This window comes from Orycteropus afer, unplaced genomic scaffold (assembly GCF_000298275.1).
Source record: "Orycteropus afer afer isolate SDZICR_OR568_19922 unplaced genomic scaffold, OryAfe1.0 scaffold00013, whole genome shotgun sequence".
In the NCBI taxonomy this organism is placed as follows: domain Eukaryota; kingdom Metazoa; phylum Chordata; class Mammalia; order Tubulidentata; family Orycteropodidae; genus Orycteropus; species Orycteropus afer.
This window is the reverse complement of record NW_006921600.1, coordinates 14,420,582-14,427,495: the sequence shown is the minus strand read 5'-3', so window position 1 is coordinate 14,427,495 and position 6,914 is coordinate 14,420,582. Positions and strand designations below refer to the sequence as shown.

Genomic DNA, 6,914 nt, shown 5'->3' with positions numbered 1-6,914 from the left:
GGCGATATAACAAGAGAACCAACCAAAAAAAGAAAAGAATACTATGAAGAACTATACTCCAATAAATTTGAAAACATGAAGGAAATAGATAAATTTCTAGAAACACACTACCTACTGAAACTAACACAATCTGAGGTAGAAAATTTCAACAGATCCATAACAAAAGAAGAAATTGAACAGGTCATTAAAAAAAAAAAAAAAAAAAAAGTCCTGGCCCAGACAGTTTCACTGAAGAATTCTACCAAACATTCAGAGAACTGACACCAGTTCTCCTCAAAGTATTTTAGACATAGAAAATAATGGAATAATCTTGAACTCATTCTATGAAGCAAGCATAATCTTGATACCAAAATCAAGCTAATACACCACTAAAAAAGAAAATTACAGACCAGTATCCCTTATGACGGAGCTGTGGTAGCATAGTGCCTAAGGCACTTGACTGCTAACCAGAAGGAAGGCTGGCGGTTCAAACCCACCAGCCACTCCTCAGAAGGAAGGTTGGGCAATCCTACTTCTGTAGTGATACCACCTCAGAAACCCAAGAAGAGGTCGTTATGAGTCGGGGCCAACTTGATAGCACATAACCGCAACATCCCTTATGAATATAGATGCAAAAATTCTCAACAAAGTCCTAGGCAATAAAATCCAACAACATATCAAAAAAATAATGCATACTACATCATGACCAAATGGGATTCATGCCAGGTATACTAGGATAGTTCAACATTAGAAAAATAGTCAATGTCATCTACCCCATAAATAAAGGAAAAAAAATACATGAACATATCAATTGATACACAAGATCCAGCACTCATTCTTGATAAAAGCACTCAGGAAAATACTAATAGAAGGGAAGTCCTCAACATAATTAAAGGCATATGTGCAAAACCAATGGCCAACATTATTCTCACTGAAAAGAACCTGAAAGCATTCCCTTTGTGAATGGAAACTAGACAAGGATGCCTTTTATCATCACTACTATGCAATATTGTATTAGCAGTCCTAGCCAGAGCAATAAGGCAAAAAGGGAAATAAAATGCATCCAAACTGGTAAAGAAGTAAAAGTATTTCTATTTTCAGATGATATGATCCCATACATAGAAAATCTCAGAGACTCAACAAGAAAACTACTGAAACTGATAGAAGGATTCAGCAAAGTTGCAGGATACAAGATCAACATAAAAAAGTCAGTCAGATTTCTCTATACTAACAAAGAGAAATCTGAAAAGGAATTCAGAAAAATAATATCATTTAGAATAGCCACCAAATAATGACATACTTAGGAATAAATTTAACCAGAGATACAAAAATCTATATAAAGAATACTGTAAAATACAACTACAAGAAACAAAAAGAGATCTACATAAATGTAAGAATATATCATACTCATGGTAATCCCAATTGAGATTCCATCACCATCATCTAAAGATATGGAAAAAATAACCACAATCATCAACTTTATATGGCAAGTAAAGAGACCCCAGAGAAGCAAAGCACTACTAAAGAAAAAAAAAGGAGGCCTCACACTCCCCAGTATCAAAATGTACTGTGAAAAACATACAAAAAACACTGCCATCAAGTCAATTCCAACTCATAGCAACCCCAGTCAGGGTAAATCTTTATGGAAGTAAATTGCATCTTCCTTCTGTGGAGCAGCTGGTAGTTTTGAACTGTGGGCCTTGTGATTAGCAGCCAAATGCCTTACCCACTACACCACCAGAGCTCTTTAAAATGGACTGTATAGCCATGGTATTCAGGATAGCCTGATATTAGTATGACTGACACATAGACCAGTGGAACAGAATTGAGAACCCAAAGGGCCAAAACCCATTAAATGGGGAGAAGAGATAGTCTCTTTAACAGATGTTGTTGGCAAAACTGGGTATCCATTTGCAGAAAAATGAAACAGGATCCATATCTCTTACCATATATGAAAACTAACTCTAGATGGATCAAAAACCTAACTGTAAAACCTACAGTCATAAAGATCCTCAAAGAATAAATATGGGCAAACTTAGAGCCCCGATCCATGGCACACATACATTATCAGACATACCTAAAAATGTACAAACAGCAGAAGACAAACTAGATGACTGAGACCTTGTAAAAATTAAAAATTCATGTATGTCAAAAGACTTCATGGAAAGAGTAAAAAGAGAACACACAAAGTGAGAAAAAATGGTTGGCAATGACATATTGGACAAAAGAACAATCTCTAACATTTATAGAAAACTTCAACAACTCAACAACAAAAAGACAAACAATCCAATTAAAAAATGGGCAGAGGATGAACATAAATAGACAATTCACCACTGAAGACATTCTTGTAGCCAACAAACACATGTAGAAGTGCTTGTGATCATTAGTCACTAGAGAGATGCAAATCAAAATAATGAGTTATCTCACTGCATAATTAATAGCAAAGTTCAAAAAAACAGAAGACAACAAATGCTGGCAAAGGTATAGAGATGCTGGAACCCTCATAGACTGATGGTGCAACCACTTTGGAAAATGGTATGATGTTTCCTTAAAAATTTGTAAGTAGAAATACCCTATGATCCAGTAATTGCACTACTAGATATATATCCTAGAGAAATAAGAGTCATGACATGAACAGATATATGCACATTCATGCACATTCACAGCAACATTATTCACAATAGCAAAAAGATGGAAACAGCATAAGTGCCCATTGATGGATGAATGGATAAACAAACTTTGGTACATACAAACAATGGAATATTATGCAATGTTACAGAATAAAGGTGAATCTGCAAAACACCTCATAATATGGATGAATCTAGAAGACATAGTGCTGAGTGAAAATGTCAATCAAAAAAGGACAAGTATTGTATGAGACCACTATTAAAAAGTGAAGAAAAGATTTATTCACAGAAAGAAACATTCTTTGAAGCTTACCAGGGGTGTGAGAGGAAGGGAAGATAAATCACTTACTGTAGGGTAGAGATACATACCTTGGATGAAATGCAAGGCAATATACAATAAGGGGAAAACCAAAAAACCAAACTCACTGTCATCAAGTCAGATCCAACTCATAGTGATCCCTCCTTGGGTTTCCAAGGCAGTATCACTATGGAAATAGACTGCCCAATCTTCTTTCCAAGGAGTGGCTGGTGGGTTTGAACTGTCAGCCTTCTGGTTAGCAGTCAAATGCCTTAGGCACTATCCCACCAGACCTCCCCAATAAAGGGGAAGTCAGCACAGAATGATGAAAGCAAAAGAAGACACTAGAAGGAGCACAAGAGTTAAAGGAAACAAAGGCAAATGCTATCACATACATAATCCTGCAGTAACACTAACAACAGTCTATGAGTGGATTCATAAGATAGTCACTCAAGTGGAATAGGAGTAGAAAGGGGAATTAGACTACATCCATGTATATATATGTATAGGTTTGACAGTGAATATTTTTGCACATATATTAGTGCTACAAACACGTGCATGTGCGTATGTGCTAAAAATATATCCACAGATATAGTAGAGCATGCTGAGGGCAAAGTCCTTAGCCATAAGCAAACACCTTGTGGGAATGAGATGCTGGGCCTTGGGGACTCAGGAACATAGTTTTGGGGAACATCATGATTGACTGATGTAACAAAGTCCACAAAGACAGTGTTCTACATCCTACTTTGATGAGTAGTAACTGGGGTCTTAAAAGCTTGTGAGCAGCTATCTAAGGTTCAACTATTGGTTTCTCCCTGTCCAGAGCAAATAAGAGTGAGGAAAATTAAAGACTCAAGGAAACAATTAGTCCAAAGGACTAATGGGCTACATGAACCCCAGCTCCATGACCCTAAGACCAGAAGAAGTAGATGGTACCTGGCAACCACTGTTGACAGCTCTGAAGGTGATCACAATTAGAGGTCCTGGATAGAGTGGGAGAAAAAATGTGAAACAAAAATCAAAATCAGGAAAAAGATCAGGCTTATTGGTCTGGTAAGACGCCATTGAAGCCTAGATCCAAATTCAACTCTGTGACTCAACTTTTAGCCAAACAATAGGCCTATAAAGGTGAACAGTAACAGTTGGAGGTAAGTATTTTCTAGAACAGCCAACCATGCAAGATCAAAATGGCAGGATTTTCTCAGGTGTTAAGTTTATAAGGCAAGAAGGGATAGGAAAGAAAGACAAATGGAAATTGTAAATACAGGGAAATAGTGGGAAGATTGCTGTTATATTCTGGGGATTGCAATCAATATCAGAAACCAAAATGTACATCAGTTATTGAATGGAAAACTGATTTACTCTGTAAAGTTTCACCCAAATCTCTCTCAAACACACACAAATTACTAGAAAATGATTGTGATTAAATTCCACCTAGCATATAGCTAAAGCAAATACATGAAAACAAATCAACCACCAAAATGGTATGTTTCTATACAGATAGGCTTAGTACAAGTAGACACTTATGCAATAAAAACTGAGACAAAACACATAACAAAAGAAGATATATGAAGGAATTTAAATGTGCTCGTACTTGGTTATAGATAAATATTTCATCCAATAGTACCACCTAGGCATTAGCTGGAGAAAATACCAATAAATCTAATAGAAAAGATTATTTTTACTAGAAATGGGCATGTCACACACAGGAAGACTGTGTTAGTACCATGATGTTGTAATCTTCATCCTCAAATCTACTCTTCCCCCAAGCAATAGACTTAACCAACCAACTACCCTTTCCCAAAGCCTCAAAACTAAATCATTGCCCATGAAAGCCAGAGAGTTCTTTTCAGCCCAATCTCTTTCATGAAGTGTCTATACCATTAACATTGAACTGAACGGTATAAGCAATGCTTTGGTGACCTTTATGTCCAATTCATTTTGCCTATAGATTACACCTGAACATGAAGAAAATGAAAATACTCACAAGTGTACCAACAGACAACACCATGATGAATGGGGAAAAAGTTGAAGTTGTCAATGATTTATTCTACTTGAATCAAAAACCAATATCCATGGAAGCAGCAGTCAAGAAATCAAGTGACATATTCTATTAAGCAAATGGACTATAAAAATAACCAAACTCACTGCTGTCAAGTTGGATCCAACTCATAGTGACCCCTCCTTAGATTTCCGAGGCGGTATCACTACAGAAGTAGATTGCCCAATCTTCCCTCTGAGGAGTGGCTGGTGGGTTTGGACCACCTGCCTTCTGGTTAGCAGTCAAATGCCTTAGGCACTACACCACCAGAGCTCCTATAAAAGACCTCTTTAATGTTTTAAAAAAGCAAAGATGTCACTTTAATGACTAAGGTATGCCTGACTTAAGCCATAATCCTTTCAGTAGCCTCATATGCATGCAAAACCTGGATCAAGCTATGTTTTATTGACTATGTGAAGGCATTTGACTATATAGATCATAACAAATTATGGATAATGTTTTGAAGAATAGAAATTCCAGCACACTTCGTTGTATTACAGCAGAACCTGCACATAGGCCAAGAGACAAACATTTAAACAGAACAATGGGAGATACTACATAATTTAAAATCAGAGAGGAAGTGCATCAGGGTTTTAGTCTTTCACCATACTTATTCAATCTGTATACTAAGCAAATAATCCAAGATGCTGGACTATATGAAGAAGAACACAACATTAGCATTGGAGGAAGACCCATTAGCCACCTGAGGTATTCGGATGACACGACCATGCTTGCTAAAAGTGAAGACAACTTGAAGCACTTAATGATGAAGATCAAAAACTACAGCCTTCGATATGGATTGTTATGTGCCATCAAGTCAGACCTGACTCATAGCGACCCCTCCTTGGGTTTCCGAGGCAGTATCACTATGGAAGTAGATTGTCCCATCTTCCTTCCGAGGAGTGTCTGGTGGGTTTGAACCGCTAGCCTTCTGGTTAGCAGTCAAGTGCCTTACGCACTATGCTACCAGAGCTCCCTCAATATGGATTACTCCTCAACATAAAGAAAATGGAAATCCTCACAACTGGACCAATAAAGAACATCATGATAAATGGAGAAAAGATTGGCATTGTCAAGGATTTCATTTTACTTAGATCCACAGGTAATACTCATGAAAGCAGCAGCCAAGAAAGCAAATAACACATTGCTTTGGGCAAATCTGCTGCAAAAGGCCTCTTTAAAGTGTTAAAAAACAAATATGTCACCTTGAAGACTGTTCCGGTTACCTAGTGCCGCTCTGACAAGAATATACCACAAATGGGATGGGTTGAACAAACAGGAGTTTATTCTCTTACAGTTCGGGAGGCTAGAAGTCTGAGTTCAAAGTCCCAGGCTCTAGGGGCTGTGTTAAAGCCCCTCGACCTTGGGCTTCAGCTCTGCCTCTTGCTCCTGGCCCTCTGAAACTAGAGGCATCTCTTCACTCAGGCAGCTACTGGCTGCTGAGGCTAACAAGCCCAAGGTCAACAAATAAAATGGCACAGTCCCAATGTTACCAAACCACACAGCAGGCCATTAATTCAAGTCCATTGAAAGTCCCAGGATCTGTAGAGCATGGCAGGCTGCTGAACAATGACATGATTACATTCAGGCTTTAAGCGTGACATAAGTTGGGGACCATTCCTCAAGGCTTCTCCTTACATAATGGAAGCAGACCCCATCCCTAAGGCAGCTACTCTGCTGCTCACAGTAGATTCTACCATGAAGTTGATTACCAATCTCATCATGGGGAATACTACATCCAGCTGTCCAGCCACTCAACCAGGCCCAGCCAAGTTGACACACAAACTGAACTACCACAAGGACTAAGGTGCACCTGACCCAAGCCATGATGTTTTCAATCACCTCATCTGGATGTAAAAAGTGGACAAAGAATAAGGAAGACCAGAGAAAAATTGATTCATTTGAATCCTGGTGTTGGTGAAGAATATTGACTGCACCATACACTGACAGAAAACTTCTTAGAAGAAAC

At 38.1% G+C, this 6,914-nt stretch overlaps 1 protein-coding gene across 1 annotated transcript in view; it reads left to right on the top strand.

The window, feature by feature from the left end:
• Nucleotides 1-6,914, top strand: part of HHAT (hedgehog acyltransferase) — a 721,086-nt gene that overhangs the window by 541,422 nt on the left and 172,750 nt on the right. The gene's annotated exons all lie outside the window — the stretch shown is intronic.